This window comes from Podarcis melisellensis (assembly GCF_964234715.1).
Source record: "Podarcis melisellensis genome assembly, chromosome: 6".
NCBI classification, from domain to species: domain Eukaryota; kingdom Metazoa; phylum Chordata; class Lepidosauria; order Squamata; family Lacertidae; genus Podarcis; species Podarcis melisellensis.
In genome coordinates this window covers 18,064,274-18,081,461 of record NC_138538.1, presented here as the reverse complement: position 1 = coordinate 18,081,461, position 17,188 = coordinate 18,064,274, and the positions used below count along the sequence as shown (strand labels likewise).

The window sequence follows — 17,188 nt, the reverse complement described above, 5'->3', positions numbered from 1 at the left end:
TGATTCCACTCTGGCTCCGGAGGTGATTGAGGACACAGTGCCTACAGGTGCGCCTCTCCCAGCCCTGTCAGGGGAAGGTGAGTCTCCCCCTTGTCCAGTAACCCTCCAGCCTCTCCTGAGCTGCAGAGGCTCAGGGCAGAGAGGCGAAGGGAACTGGTTTCTCCCAGGAGGAGTGCTTGCCTTAAGGCCAGGAGAGGCGGGTCTCCTGGGGGCCGGGATCGCCCCTGGCCTCCGAGAAGATAAAGGCCAGTCAGCCCGGTCCCAGGTTGCGGGACCAACGTCGTCGAAGAGCTGTTTTGGCCAGCATCCAGTCCTGTTCCCCCAGAGTTCCTGTCCTTGCCCGGCTTCTCGCTGTGGACCCCGCTTCGCCCGTGGAGGACTGTCTGCTGACCCTCAACTGAGGTCCTGGACCTCGCCCCACGGTAACCTCCCCCCTGGACCAGCACACTGTGATTCTTTGGCAGTTTGCCATGCGCCCCTGAATGCGCACTCCATTGTCTTCCAAGACAGACGGATGCCAGCAACAGCAACAGCAACAAAATACCCACAGGATGCGCCACTTGAGCATAAATTGAGACACTCATGTTGACACTTCCTTTCTTCCTGATTAAGAACATTGAAACAGCCCTAATAGCTGGAGGAAACCGACCTCCCACTTAGTGGTTTCCTTTCTCTGCCAGTAGCCAATATCAGATGCTCAGAGGCACTGTGAAAAGCAGGAGAAAGTGTGATTAAAAAACAACCCAGTTCCTTGCTCTCCACACTGAGCTTGTGGGATGTTCTCATATGTATGTTACAGGTAGCAATTCCCCTGAATGTGCACAGAAGAATGCTGTTGCTGCCATAGAAACATGATAAATGTCTTGGGAAGTATAATTAGTACTGTAGTCAGGGGTGGCCTGGCCCATTTTGTTACCTGAGATGGCTGCTGTGCCACACACCCCGTCAAAGCCTCACTCGCCAGGGTTGCATGGCAGTGGCTTCCAGTGAGATCGCGCAAGATGCCACTGAACTCTTGCGAGACCTCATGTGTGTGTGTATCTTGCTCTCAACCATTCACTTCATGTCTTTCTCTGTTTGCCATTGCCCGTAATGTCAACTCAAAAGTTTGACAATCTGTGTTAACAGCACTGACAATTCATTAGCATGGTTTCGTATTGGATTCTAGCCAATACTCATAGGATGAGGTTGGAGTGATAACACAACTTTATATTTTTCTAGAAAAATAGGTGCCGGAACTCCCCATGAACACTTCCCTCATTTTCTTAGAACGGCAATGGCGCCCACCTGAGAGGGGCCTGGACTGAGTTCCGGCGAGTTTTGGCAGAAAAAATCCCTGTTTATGAGATATCACTCCATGAGCAGCTTCACTTCCCCTGGTGGTCCAGTTAGGACATTCCCAACCCTACCTGGAGATGGTGGGGATTGAACCTGCAACTTTTTACATACACAGCAGATGCTGTCCCACTGAGCTACATAGCCTAGAAGCCTAGTTGTTGCTATTTGTCATAAGCCCAGCTCTGTTACAGATTTCGTGTTACCCAACTTACCGTATTTTTCGTCCCATAGGATGCTCTGTCCCATAGGACGCACCTAGTTTTTTGGGGGGGAAATAAAGGAATTTCCCCCCCCTTTATTTCCCCCCCAAAACCAGGTCAGGGAAACCAAACCAGGTTGGGGAACAGCGGTATGGCAGCGCTCCACCTCCCCGCAGTCCCCCGAGCTTGTGGGGCTGGGGCTGGGGAGAAGCGCGCTCCCAGCCTCCAAACCAGGTCGAGGAACAGCGGGATGACGGCGCTGCGCCTCCCCGCTGTCCCCCGAGCTTGTGGGGCTGGCCGATGTCTGCCCGAAGCGCGGGGCGCGCTGCTTCAGCATGCCCCGCGCTCCGTGCAGCAGGCTGCTATCCGCAGCGTGGGGAGCCCTGCGGGAACTCCCACAGGGCTCCCCACACTGCGGATGTCTGCCCTGCGCGCGGGGCGCTCTGCTTCAGGGCGCCTCACGCGCCGGGCGGCAGGCTTCTATCCGCAGCCTAGGGAGCCCTGCGGGAACTCCTGCGGGCTCCCCAGGCTTGCTGATAGCTTCCTGAAGCCTAGAGAGCGAGAGGGGTCAGTGTGCACCGACCCCTCTCGCTCTCCAAGTTTCAGCGAAAGCCTGTATTCGCCCCATAGGACGCACACCGATTTCCCCTTCATTTTTGGAGGGGAAAAAGTGTGTCCTATAGGGTGAAAAATACGGTACCTTCCCCTTGTCCTTTCATCCCATTTATTATGGAATGATTCTTACATTTGCGCTGCTTTCCTTTGTCCCTTCCTCTTTCATATCTGTAATGTGGTTGTGTGACAATGCGATTCTCTCTCTCTTTGTTCATGAGAAAGTTCCCTGCCATTCCTTTGTATCTCAGCTCTGCTTGTTAACTGAGGCAGTGTGAATGATTGCTCCATTACGCCTTTCAAGTTGTGTTGATCTTCATTAAAATTAAAATGCAGTGGTACCTCAGGTTACATACGCTTCAGGTTATAGACTCCGCTAACCCAGAAATATTACCTCGAGTTAAGAACTTTGCTTCAGGATGAGAACAGAAATCGTGCTCCGGTGGCACGGCAGCATCAGGAGGCCCCATTAGCTAAAGTGGTGCTTCAGGTTAAGAACAATTTCAGGTTAAGTACGGACCTCCGGAACGAATTAAGTACTTTACCTGAGGTACCACTGTATACAGGTTTTTATTCGTTAGAAGGCTTTACCAAGAAATAAATTGCCATTGTTTTGAGACTGGCAAAGCTTATTAGAAGGCAATTGTTTAAGAGTAATACTGTTTCACACTCTTTCTATTGGGTTTATATGATCAGTAGGAAGTCCAGGGAACCTTAGAATCCTAGAGGTGTGAAGTTATCTATTTTATTCCCTTGCCAGTGTAGGAAATCTACTTTAGCATCCCTGACTGGTAGCCTTCCAGCACCTGCTTAAAAACTTCCAATGAAGGAGAGGTAGTCCTTCAGGGGTAATCTGTTCCATTTTCAAAACACCTTGCATCATCAGGGAGCTCCACCTAATGTTTAGTCAAAATCAGGTGTGGTGGTACTTAGCCCTTCCAAATGTTTCTGAACTGTTATTCCCATGATCCTTGGCCATTGACCATGCTTGATGGGGCTGATAGGAGTTGGAATCTGCAACATCTGGAGAGCTAGAGTTCTCCCACAGCTGGTCTTTGCGTGGAACTCCAGTATTATGGTCTGTATCAGCATAACCAGCTGCTGCAATGGATGGGTGCAGCTCTCAGTTTTGGTTTCTCTGAGTTTCTCATTTCCTGCTCTTAAGTTCAATTCTCCACATTTCCACATCAGCTTGTGATATATTTTTTTTAAAAAGTTCTCTTAAAAATTAACCAGCTTTTTAGCGTGAATTTCTCCAAATATGCACATTTTTGCACTAATATACACATTTTTGCAAGCAATTTCCCCATGTGCAGTGCATTTCTGAATGTTGTTTTCAGTATGATATGCATTTATAGGTATATGCACTTTTGTTCACTTGGCCTGGATAACTTCGGTTCGTACCTTGTGAAGTAGGTAAGTTTGCCTTTCAATGTCAATCCAATTGAATTTATCCCCCATCCCTGCCATAAACCACAGACACAATGTTGCACCACCATTAACACTATTGAGAGAAGGTCCAGGAAAGGAGCGTGTGAATCCAAACGGGGAGGAGGCGAAACAGGAGGGCTGCATGAGCTTGCCCTGAGAAATCTGCATGAGTTAAACTCTACAGACCACACCTCTGAGCTCTCGCAAAAGTTACTTGTTCATTTGCTTAAGATATTCATATTCTGCCTCTCTGCTTGAAGCAGCTCCCGACAGGCGCCGCAAATGCCAGCATGATCAAGCAAATAAGTGGAAGGCAAAGTAAAGATAAAAGCAAGTCATAAAATCATTCGGTTCTGCTGCAGCCTCATTTTAGTTCTCCCAACGCTGCAGTCCTGTCGCCATTTATCTGGGAGTAAACCCCACTGAACGGTAAATGGCACTTACTTCTGAATATTGGTGCATAGGTTTGCACTCTCTGAGCCTGAATTAGCAAATGGTCTTCAGCTTTTCCCTCAAGAAGAAATAAATGAGAGATGTCTTCTTTTCCTTCTCTGGGAGTTTATTTCAAGGCCCCGGGGGCCGCTGCTGAAACGGCCTCGCTCCTCATTTCCACAGATCTGATATCAGGAAAATTCCTGCTCAAAAAAACCCCTAGCCAAAAGTTCTGAATAGGAGAAGAGGAGTTTGGATTTGATATCCTGCTTTATCACTACCTGGAGGAGTCTCAAAGCGGCTAACATTCTCCTTTCCCTTCCTCTCCAACAACAAACACTCTGTGAGGTGAGTGGAGCTGAGAGACTCAGAGAAGTGTGACTAGGCCAAGGTCACCCAGCAGCTGCATGTGGAGGAGCGGGGAATCGAACCCGGTTCACCAGATTACGAGACTACTGCTCTTAACCATTACACCACACTGGCCTCAAACAGCCTCCCACCCGGGGTACAACTCTAACTTCAAATGTCATTTGTGCACTTGTTGCTAAAGTTACCTGCTCCTGAAAGACAACATTCTGTCTGTTTCTGCATTATTTCAGAAATAAAAAAACAACGTAACATAAGTTAAAGAAAAGGAAACTAAATCTGGAGCGCAAACCAGGGAGGAGTATGTTGGGATATGAGTACTACGCAGCTGCGAACAAGCAGCTGGATGTTTACATCACATGATGGCCCTGACCGTGGGACAGGATGTTCTAGGGATTTCTCAGAGATTTGTTCTCAGTGTAATATGAGACCTTCCTGTTGCTTGTGTGAAGGAAGTTTGACGCAGTTGCTCGGAGGAGACTGAGCGAGCAGACATGTTTTTTGTACAGTTGTACAGTCAGAAATAAACTAGAGATGAAATAGACTTTCTGGCTATCTTCTTTCTCCTGCTTGTATGCAAGGAAGAAGGGGGTGTGCACCTTTCACGCAGGGAGGTGTTGCCTATCAAGATCTCCCTGGACTGCCGGGATGCCAGCCAGGGTAGATCACAAGCCCCTGGAGCCTGGGAGAGGGGCCAGTCTCTCTCGAGGGGGATAGTTTTCCAATCGAGTATGCAGCTTTCCCACCCCAACCCCTCTTTTTGGGGGCATTAATTAAGTAAGTAATTAATTGGTAAAGTGGTGGGGAGCTGTCCAAAATTAGTTGGTCTATAGTTCCCCAAATGGCAAGAGCATCAAGTTTAGGAAGGATCTGAGAGCAGCTGGCCTGTATGGTCTTAAGGAATGGATAAGGCATGCAATTAGACTGACTTTAATCTAAATTTGAGGGTCATGAATAAGGAAGATAATGAATTCATTTAGCGTGGGGCGGATATTTGTAACAATGAACCGGGGGAGACAACCTGAAGTTCAAACAGTGTCTGTACTTCTTATCGTTCTTATAATACACCAAGATGCGAGACATACATAATGTGATTATTCTGCACATACGTCTTTGCATAGGGCAAAATTACCATGAAATGCAGTCTAGCTATCTGGTTAATGACTCCTGCCCTTACAAATTAAGTTTAGGAAACATTATTCTAAAATAAGGACTTTATTAAGCAGACACAAGAATCTGATAATGGTGTTTCATAGTAATTGTACCATAAATCTTCTCCAAGTCTTTATCTAAAAATAAGTATCTGCCTTGATGTCTCTTCTCTTCCCCCATCCCCCCACCCTCGTAATTATCTATGCCTGTTTTCTGCTTATCACGGGCAACAAGCTTGCCTATTTTCTGCAGTTCGACCACTGCAGTGGTTTCTGCTCCTCTCCCTGGAAAATGCTATTCAGTCCTTTATCGGGAAGAATATGTAGAACATGAACTTGTATCAGGACAGGGGCATAAATACAGTATATGGGTAAAAGCAAATCAATAGGTTCAGAGCAGGTTTGAGGGTCCCTTAGCACATTACTCTCATTGTCTCCCCCCCCTATGTTGGGGGGGGGGAGTCCCCAAAGTTTCAAGGGAGGGGGCTAGATTTTTGGTACTGCAAATTCAGGGTTGTCATATTTCTAGAAGTAAAAAAGTTGTTGAGGTATTTTTGTAGTCATTGAGCTTTTTCAAGAAAATAGATCATAAGGGTTCTGGGAATTACAGCTCTGTGAGAGGTAAACTGCTTTAAATGTGTAGGATGTATATGCAGCCATTCTCCATTTTTTCTTTTTAACTGTAAGGAATGACAATTCTGCTGAGTAACAGCCTTCTTGCATCCACCATTTTGTTTCCCCACAATGTCCCAGAGGTGTTGGTTGGGGGTTGGGTTGGGTGACATTTTTGTTCTTTTCCCGCAATGGCATGGACTGACACAACATCTGGGGCATTGTGGAAAAAACAGAATGGTGGATGCCAGCTATGTTGTGGCTGCAGAAATTCAATGGGCCTGAAGGGTCCAGGAGGGTGGACAGCCATCAGCATGGTGGACTCTGTGAAGGCACAAGGGTCCTCGTGGCAGCTGCTCTAAGGTAGGGTTGCCATATTTCAAAAAGTAAAAACCACGAGACACACAGAAAGCTGTTTTTTATGAAAATGCAAGAAAACCACGATTTCTTGGTTTACTTGCCAAAGATACACTGCCTTCCAGAAATTCCACCTGTCACACTGAGCGAACCTCACAACCTCACAGGATTATTGTAAAGAAAAAATGTATGAGAGAAGGGATTGTATATTTATTCAACAGATAAATGGAATGAAATAAAATTTTAGCTGTAAGCTGCCTTGAGTCTCTGTCAGGGAAAAAGGTAGGAAATAATAATAATAATAATAATAATAATAATAATAATAATAATAATAATTTAGTAGTAGTAGTAGAAGAAGAGTTTAGTAGAATTTAGTAGAAGAAGAGTTTGGATTTGATATCCTGCTTTATCACTACCCGAAGGAGTCTCAAAGCAGCTAACATTCTCCTTTCCCTTCCTCCCCAACAACAAACACTCTGTGAAGTGAGTGGGGCTGAGAGAAGTGTGACTGGCCCAAGGTCACCCAGCAGCTGCAGGTGGAGGAGCGGGGACGCGAACCCGATTCACCAGATTACGAGTCCACCACTCTTAACTACTATACCACACTGGCTCTCAGAAGCAGTAGCAGCAGCAGCAGTAATGGAAACTGTGAGAATGATCAGAAACATACCATCTTACTGAACTCATTGGGACTCAGTTCTAAGGAAGAATGCTTAGGATTGCAGTGTAAGACTGCACAGTCTTTACCCAGTTACCTGGGAGTCAGCTCCATTGAATACAGTGGGACTTACTTCTCAGCAGACTGTGTAAAACTCCGTTTACAATAAAGAAATAAACACTCCACACGTTTCCTTAAAAATGGCAGGCTGCTGAAGCATTGCAACAACAACAACACAACTTTTATTTGTATCCCACGCGGGGCTGGGCTCAGGGCAGCTAACATCAAATATATAACACTGGTATAAAATCAAACAATAATTAAATTACCTCCTAAAAACAAGTCAGGATCAAATTAAAATCGAATTAGATGGCTTTCCACAGGATTAGGGATGGGAACAGTAAATTTTCTCAACAGCAATGAATTTTAAGTGGATTGGTGACATTTTCCTTCAAAATTCTAGGAAGAGCTTCGTATGCCAGCTTCACCATTTCCTTCATTTGGTGCAAGGATTTTACTGGTATTTTCAACATAAACAGGATTCCATTTTTGCAGCTACACACATACAAACACACCACTTTTAATTGTTCTCTGAGATGTGGAGCGGAGGAAAAAAGGAACACCGGGACATTCTGGGATCAGATCAGAAACTGGGATGGCTTCAGTAATTCCAGGACTGTCCCTGGAAAATGGAAATTTGGAGGGTAAAGGGAGAGCAGGACCCCCTGATCCAGCAGGGAGCTTCTTGCGCTCTCGTCTTACAAAATGGACAATGCTAGTTTATCCTTTGCACTTTAAGCCTGGGAGGAACCGCGGCTTTTATAGCTGCAGAGAAAAGGCTCTTTGTGCATTTTAATCTGTGTATAGAATATTTCTGATATGGTGTCATCTATAATGGTGTGTAATTTCACTGCAGCCTTATTCTAAACACATCATTTAGGGTGACAAATACGTATTAAGTTAATGGCAAATATCCTATCTGTTTCTGACTAATGCACTTAATCAGATGAAAGGGAGACACAGAAAGGCTTAATAGGAAAATTGGCTCTCAGATATTGTGGGGACAAATGTTGCAGAACGCACAGTACTTATTTAACTTCAGTTTGTGGAGAAAGGAAGGCCTTTGTGTGTGGGTTTCGCAGAGAGCTGGGGCCCTACAGAAAGGGATTTTGACTACAGTTTTCCTCGGTTTGATAATCTAACCACTACACCAGCTCTCTAGGCACGTTTGTGAATAATAAGGAATGTTCCTTGTCAGACTAGTTAAAAAGTCAATCCTTTATTAGGTGTAGCAAACCACACATTATCAAACAAACACCGTATACAAATAGTGCAAAATACGAATTCAGCATAACAAAGTTTGTCCCAGTCAGATCTTTAACTCCAGAGAAAACCAATTGGCATAAATAATACAATATAACACTACCACATCACCGATCAATTAAGAGCCACTAAATCTCTTTATAATGGCCCAGTCTTTCTACATGGACAGCACTCAAAAATTCAGCCACTATTAAAGTAATTTGATCATTCCTGTCCGAGAGCAGGTCCTGAACCGTTGGTGGCATAGAATTGAGCCTGTTAAGTTGTAAGGCCTCTAATAATAGTCTTCTGGCGTAAATGCCAAAATCACAAGAAAAGAAAATATGCTCCAAAGCATCAGGTTCCTGTTTACTACATGTGCAGAGACGCTCTGCTTCTGGGAGAGCTAACTATCTTCCTCTTATTATCATGGAGGGAAACATATTAAATCTGGCTAACATAAACAGCCAGACTAGTTCAATAATAGAATCCTCTATAGGATTCTAAACCGTACTCAGGGGCATAGGAAGGGGGTTGCAGGGGTGCGGTCTGCCCTGGGTATCATCCTTGAGGGGGGTGACAAAATAGCACACCGTGGGGGTCGGCACTTACCGTGGGGCCTGGCCTGCAGCGAGCCCAAGCCACGTGTCTCTCCTGGGAGTGACAGTGGCTTACGCTGCCCAAAACAGCAGTGTGGGGCTTGCGTCTGCCAGGCAGACTCCGTGGGCAGCTCGCCACGGCTCCCTCATGCACTGATCACTGTGGCACCCCCGTGCGGTGCCCCCGTGCGTGGATCGTTGCGGTGCCCCCTCCGCTAGCTACGCCCCTGCCCATACTTGGTACAGAACACCAAGAATCGGAAGGGACTCTGGATTGACCCAAACCTACAACATCATAATTGAATATACCTCTGAGTAAACATGCAAAGGACTTCACTGCATGTTTTGTCATTGTATTATAAATACAGCGTCTGAAAAAGCAGAGCAAATTATAATTATACATTCCTCGTGGATTTGTGAAAAAGCGCCTTGGAAGTATGCCACCCATTAAGGTTGCTTGACATTTTTCTGAGCTTTCACTTGGAAAAACTCCCATCTACACACTCACCAGAAATCTCTGTGCTTAGCCTATCAGATGCCAGCGCATATCAAACGGGAACACTGTTTTCCTTTTTTTAAAAAAAAGTTAGGTTCTTTGGGAAGGTGGGACATCTTGCATGGGTTGTACAAACAGTACAGTGCCAGGCAATTTATGAGGAGAAGCGAGAGGAGTTTATAAGGAGAAAAAGCTAAATTTATCCCTCACAGTTCAGTTTACCAGATTTTCCCCCCTCTTAATAATTTGGAAGCAGCTCATCATTATTCACTTGCTGCTTCCTCTCACTACAGTGGTGTTAAAAGCTGCAGAGGGAATCACTGCCCAAACAGTTTTTGAAGTACTACCAAACCATTAAAACCTGTTTAGCCAGAGATGATAGTGGGCAAAACAAACCAAAAAACTCACCACCATGATCATATTTGCTTGTACATCCTATAAGTTAGGGGTAGCCAATGTTGTGCCTGCCTGATTTTGAACTACAACTCCCATCATGCAGCTGATGCAAGCTTTAATCCAAAAACATCTGGAGGGCAACACATTGTCATAAGCAATGGCAGTCTCATTTGACCTCTTTTAAGGCTGCAATCCTAAACACACTTATTAGGGGGTAAACCCAAAATAAGTGATGGAGATTTACTCCTAAGTAAATATGCTTAGGCTAACACTGCATAACTTGCCTGACATGCCTACACAGAAGGAAACCCTGCTGTTTTCAATGGGGCTTACTTCCAAGGAAGTGTGTATAGGATTGAGCAAGGGGAAGCACTGACTCCTCTATGAAGAAAGGTTGCAGAATTTGGGAGTTTTTTGTTTAGAGAAAAGGTGAGGAAGAGGTGATACGGTATGTACGGCATGCAGAAAGTGGAAAGAGAAAAGTTTTTCTTGCTTTCTCATAGTTTGTGGACTTCCAACGAAGCTGAAAGTTGGAAGGTTCAGCAGAGAAAAGTAAGTAAATCTTCTTTTTTGTAAAAACCAATTTTGTGTGTGTGTGTGTATGTAAATAATTCTTCACACAGCGCACAGCTCAACTATGGAGCTTGTTCCCAAAGCAAGAGAATTAGACGGAATCATGGAGGAGAGAGCTATTGAAGAGTACTAGCTGTTATGTACTGAAGTTCTCACCCTGGGCCAGCAGGGGGATACTGTAGATAGTTTTCACTCAGGTCCACATATGCAAATAGGGGATTGAAAGTGACTAAAAAGTGATTGGATAGTTACAGAAAGTGGTTACAGTTGCGTTGTAGTGGAGCTCTATATAAGCAGGCTGACTGAACCCTTCAGTTCAGTTCTGTTCTGGCCTGTGAATAAACAAGAAGAATTGCTGTGTCGTCCGATATGTTCACCCACAACTTAACACTAGCCATGGTGGCTAGGCTCTGCCTTCATAGTTAGAGGCAGCAATGCTTCTGAATAGTAGTTACAGGAAAGCATAGGAAGGGAGAATGCTCTTGCGTTCAAATCTTGCTTATGGGTTACCCACAGCAATGGCATGGCGTGGGGAGGGGCACAGGGTTGCTTGCCTTGGGTGCAAGATTGTTAAAGGTAAAGGTAAAGGTACCCCTGCCCGTACGGGCCAGTCTTGACAGACTCTGGGGTTGTGCGCCCATCTCACTTAAGAGGCCAGGGGCCAGCGCTGTCCGGAGACACTTCCGGGTCACGTGGCCAGCGTGACATCGCTGCTCTGGCGAGCCAGAGCCGCACACGGAAACGCCGTTTACCTTCCCGCTGGTAAGCGGTCCCTATTTATCTACTTGCACCCGGAGGTGCTTTCAAACTGCTAGGTTGGCAGGTGCTGGGACCGAGCAGCAGGAGCGCACTCCGCCGCAGGGATTCGAACCGCCGACCTTTCGATCGGCAAGTCCTAGGCACTGAGGCTTTAACCCATAGCGCCACCTGCAAGATTGTTAGGGATGCACAATTTCAACACTTGGTGCTGCTCCAATACAGCTGCATGATTTCATTGCTGGGCTCTGTTGAAAACAGCTTCTCGATGCAAACCAGGAAATGACCTCTCCAGTCAACGGAATAACTCTTATTTTCTTAACTCTGTGGTTGTAATCTCATGTGTGATGCAGACGCTGTTAGGCAGTTGAATGCACATGTGTATTCCATCTGTTTCCCTCCCTCCCACCCACTCTGTGTGGCCCCGGGTACTGGCAACCAATGCTATGCCACTGACCCACAGGCATCTAGGTGACCACTGTGAGACCAGGATCCAGCAGGCTTTTCTTAAGATCTCCTTATGCTAGGATTGCAGCCCAATACTTTTATGAGCAATTGTCTTAAAACAAACTTGATTAAGCTGGGATAAATTATTTGCAAGTATTTTTTTCCAAGTAAACGCCTTTCATTTCTGAGACAACTCTGCCCCATTATTTGATTGCAAATGTCAAGCAAGGTAATCAAGAAGGAGAAAATGCAAATTCCTTCCTGCAAAAGCCAAAAGGAATAGAAAGCACTCATTGGCAACAGAGCTGCTTTATAAGTACGGAAGCACTAGCATATACCGACAACAAAAAGATAGCTTGTGCTGCATTATCAGCCCTTCGTTCTGCTTTTGTTAGAGTGGTTCTTATCATCACCTGCTCCACTGGTTCAGCACGGCAAAGGACGTTACTTCAAACATTTGCACTCACAAATAGCCCGCAATCTTTGCAGCTTGTAGATTTCATATTTTAAGTCTGACAATGAGGTTTTAGTTTGTGGGAAATGATTTTTCTCCCTCCTGCCAGACCAAGAATTAAAAGAACAATGTACTACAGAGGACAGGTGAAGGTTGGAAAAAGAGGCTTTTTAAAATAGTGTGGAGGAGTCCTTTGTTTTGCTCTCCCCACTCCAGCTGTACAAAATACAGCTTATAAAAGCATACAGAGAACCCTGCTGGATCAAATCAAAGGTCTTTCTAGTCCAGCACCCTATTTCTCATAAGTCACCAATTAGACATCTCTGGGGAAGCCCACAAACCAGGCTGCCGCTGTTCCTCCCAAGCAACTAATATTCAGTGGCATATGCCTTCGTGACCAATAACCATTCATATACTTATCCTTCATTAATTTGTCTAATCACCTTTTTTAAAAAAAAATCTAAATTAATGGTGGCATTCATCACACCAGTCCTGTGACACTGAGTTCCATGAATCAATCATTTTCAGATTACTTTCTTTTGTCTGTTCCAAATCTCTTGCCAATGACTTTCATTGGATGTCCCTGGATATTAGTAGCAAAGGAGATAAACTTCTTGGTGTCTTCTATCTTCACATCCTTTTTTTTTAAAAAAACATTTTTTATTAATTTTCAAACATAATAATTATTATACATTTCACCAAATTTCACATCTTACACAATCTTTTTGGACTTCCATCAGCACCTCTGGTGACCTTCCATTTTTATAATTTCTTCATATTGCCTTTAATGGTTGTAACTAACGTCATCCTTTTCGTTCAATAATGCAATATTTCCAATTATTCCCCTTACAAAAATTCCTGCAAACCTACAAATGTAATCTGGTCATCGCAACTACTTTTCAAATAGTCCGTAAATTTACGCCAATCTTCTGTGAATCTCTGGTCCCGTCGGGTTCGAATTCTTCCCGTTAATTTGTCTAGTTCTGCATAGTCCATCAATTTCATACTCCAATCTTCTTTCGTCGGTAATTCTTCTTGCTTCCATTTTTGTGCCAATAATATTCTTGCTGCCCCCTATCTTCACATCCACACCCATTTATAAACCAGAGGTTTAAAATGAGAAGCTCAAAGGGATAACATTTACTGTAAAATTGTGGTTGTTCTCTGCCATCAACAAAAGGCTTACATCCATGAAACAAATGGAAACGTGGTTGGCTTCCTCTCCATCCTTTGCAAACACAGAACCACTTTCTGTCTATATAGGCCTAAAATTACTTCTGTTTCTTGGTTGTGCCAGAGTGTGCAAGAATCCTGGAGAGTGGCAAATGCACAGATACATTTGCCAACTGCACCCCTGGCGCTTATGGTTAAGATGGCCCTGCTCCTGGTCCATCGCTTTCAACATCCTGCCTCCAGCAGCTGAATGCTTTCAAGATTAATTTTTTTAAAAAATACCACTTCTAAATACTTCCCTCAAAGTACAGCAATTATAAACCTTCAAAAGAGTGACCTTTCTGAATCACAACCTCACATGTAATTGTGTGCAGTAATTTCCTTGAAGTGTTTGGGTCACTCCCCATTCTCCATTACAACCCCCCCTCCCTTGATTGCAACAGATGGGAGCTTATTATCAGAGACACAGGTTTTAACATGGCACAAGAATTAAGATTTCTACTCCAGCCGCCCCAAGTTCCTTGCAAGACTGTGAAGGGTGATTATAGCCTGCTGAACAAGATCATTATTTCAGCTGCTGATGGCAAGATGATACCTTTTAAAAACATCTCAAGGAGGAAAGGATGTTTCAGCATTAATCTCTTCAGACACATACTTGAGAGGCAAGGTAGCTTTAGGATAGCAGTTGCCCAACTTTTAAAGACCTGAGACTGCCTTTAACACAAACATGCATTTGGGGACCCATTTCTTAGCTTTTAACCGTATATTTGTATGGTGGTGATGTTGGATTTCCATTTCCCTGCTGTGCAGATATATGGGATTGTTTCATCACATGTCTGTGTTTACATTCCATCACTGATGGAGTCATGGGAGCGGATGTTGTTTTTACACTTTTCCGCTCTCTTGTACTGTTGTATTTCCCTTCTCTCCGAGGAAGAAGAGAGAGAGGAGCCATGTTTTTCCTTTGTCCTGATTTGTATATAATAAAAGTAGCTTAGTACTCACACCTCAAGCCTAGCTCTGCTGTTATTGACTCTGCTAAGTCAATGTGTGCTCACGTCCCAAGACATGAGTCACGGAATCACGTTGGGGAAGAAGATTGATGGATCTCCCAAGCAGCACGCCGAAGGGTTTGCCTGGGAGCCTGTCCCGCCTCCAAGCGACCTCCCTGACAGGTACTGCTGCTGTTGTGGCACATGTAGATCGGGCCATGTTGTAGGAGCCCACCCACACCACCCATGCCACCAGCTGAAGAACAGTGGTTTGGCCTATAGCCAGGGAGTCATGCAGAGGTGGAACTAGCTGCTCTAGCACCCGGAGCGGCGCACATGCTGTGCACCCGGGGGCGGGGCGAGCGTCCCAGGGGGGCGCCGCCTGCAGCAAGCGGCGAGCGTCCTCGGGGGGGGGGATTGTTAGGTTTTTGTGTGTTGTCACTGTGCAGTGCTTGGAGTCACAAGACTCTGTTTTGCATTCCAGACATTCCAGACTGTTGGAAGTCTCACGGGAGACGGATGTGATGTTACTGGTTTCCTGTTCCTTTGTGTTCGGTTGCTCTCTGCTCTCAGAGAGAGGATGTTTCTTTTCTGTTTGTGTAACTAGAAATAAAACTCTTTGCAATGTAGCTCATATTTCTCGTCCTTCCCTGCTGCTGGATACTCTGCGTAATGAGGGAACGTGCCTGGAGCCTTATCAGAGGCTCAGGCGTTAATCATCGTCGGAGGCAATTCTGAAGGACTCGACCAGAGGATGAGCTTTTCTAGCTTGGTCGTAGCGGAAGCTTCGACAGCAATGTCATCCCTCCTCAGGGATGACACCTGGGGTAGACCGCAACCACCGCACCCTCTTCCTCCGCCAGTGGAGTCATGGCAAGTGGAGCAAAATACCACATGGTGGGTTGGGCTAACTACCTACTTTTTTGTGGGGCTGTAATCCTACTATAATAGGTGACTATTAAATCAGGGCCTATCATTGCACACACAAAGGTGGTTCATGATGAGCTGAATGGCTCCCAATGCGGTCCAGATGGGGTCAATGTGCTCTTGCTGCATCCCTTCTCCATGCAATTCTGCACATCCTGCCAATCTACACACCACTGCTCCTCACTTGGTAATTGTGACTATCCAGGCCAACCGTTGATGAGGTTTCCCATTCTAACTTGCCACCATCGACTCCTCTGGAGGAAATTGTTTGCTATAAATCTAAGAATAATAAGAAAATAATAATAACTCCTTAGGGCAGAACTGCTTTGTGAGACAAACACAGGTATGCTTGTTTTGTAATGCCAGCACAGTGATTGGCCTGGAGCAGATCTCATGGGGAGAATCCATTCATATGGAAGGTTTAAACACTCCTTTGGCACTTCATGAAAATGCTTCTCAGCAAGTGTCCTGTTCCTGCTCCCTTACTCTTTTACACACACACACACACACACACACACACACACACACACACCTCTGGCATAACAAATGCAACAAGAAAAGGGGAAAGTAAGCACTGATGCACATAACAGGATTATAAATAGAATTAAGAAGAGAGTTTTCATGTCATTAATTGTCTACTGGTTGGTTAAATCTTTCAGGATTCTTCCAATTGACTGCACTAATTGACTGTGCCAATTATATACCTTACTGCTGTCTTGAGACAGTTGCCTTTGTAAACTTGCTGACGTGTCCTGTCTTTCAGGCATCTATCCCCATTTTTATCTCATTAATTAATGCAAATTAATTAATATTTCGGTTCATTTGCAATTGTGCCAGAAGGTGAAGAGTCTGAGCTGAAAAGTGGAACTTTTGGGCTTCGATTTCAGACACGTGGTTCAGGGCCTGGGGGTGAGGGTAATAATAGCAGTGGTGAAAGTGAGAAGTCAGGTACACGGAGACCACGTCCACATGCCACACTAAAGCATGGTTTAGCCCAATGCCTTTTGCTTGTTTATATGGGGGATAGAGAGAGCTGTGTAAGTGTGGGTAGAAACTAGACTGCTTTACAAATGTAACATTTGCATTCATTGCTCCACCCACTTACGAAACGGATGACAGCCACAGGAATAGCGAAAGGTCAGCAAACTTTTTCAGCAGGGGGCCGGTCCACTGTCTCTCAGACCTTGTGGGGGGCCAGACTATATTTTGAAAAAAAATAAAATGAACGAATTCCTATGCCCCACAAATAACCAGAGATGCATTTTAAATAAAAGCACACATTCTACTCATGTAAAAACACCAGGCAGGCCCCACAAATAACCCAGAGATGCATTTTAAATAAAAGCACACATTCTACTCATGTAAAAACACGCTGATTCCCGGACCATCCGCGGTCTGGATTGAGAAGGTGATTGGGCCAGATCAGGCTCCTGGGCCTTAGCTTGCATACCCATGGTGTAGACCCTGAAAAGACATATCAGGTGTCAAAAGTCAACATAAAGAGATGTGTCTTTAGCATTAGCAGAGAGCTGTGCAGTGGTACCTCAGGTTAAGAACTTAATTTGTTCCAGAGGTCTGTTCTTAACCTGAAATGGTTCTTAACCTGAGGCGTGCTTTCGCTAATGGTGTCTTCTGCTGCCGCTGTGCTGCTGGCGTGCGATTTCCATTCTTATCCTGGGGCAAAGTTCTTAACCTGGAGCAACTACTTCCTGGTTAGCAGAGTTTTTAACCCGAAGTGTCTGTAACCCAAGGTACTACTGTATATTGAGAAGAAGCCAGATGCGCCTCTTTAGGGAGGAAATTCCACAACTTAAGGGCTACCACAGAGAATGCCCTCTCCCAGAGCAGTCCCCTGAATTTCTGAGGGAGATGGAACTATCAAAAGGGCACCCTCTGTTTATCTTAATACCCAGGAT

General features: G+C 45.1%; 1 long non-coding RNA gene across 1 annotated transcript in view; it reads left to right on the top strand.

Moving 5' to 3' along the window:
* Positions 1 to 10,446: 10,446 nt before the first annotated feature.
* Positions 10,447 to 17,188, top strand: part of LOC309373217 — a 51,076-nt gene continuing 44,334 nt past the window's right edge. The window contains exon 1 of the long non-coding RNA XR_014169858.1: positions 10,447 to 10,502. This is a non-coding gene — a long non-coding RNA (uncharacterized lncRNA). The remainder of the gene's footprint in view (positions 10,503 to 17,188) is intronic.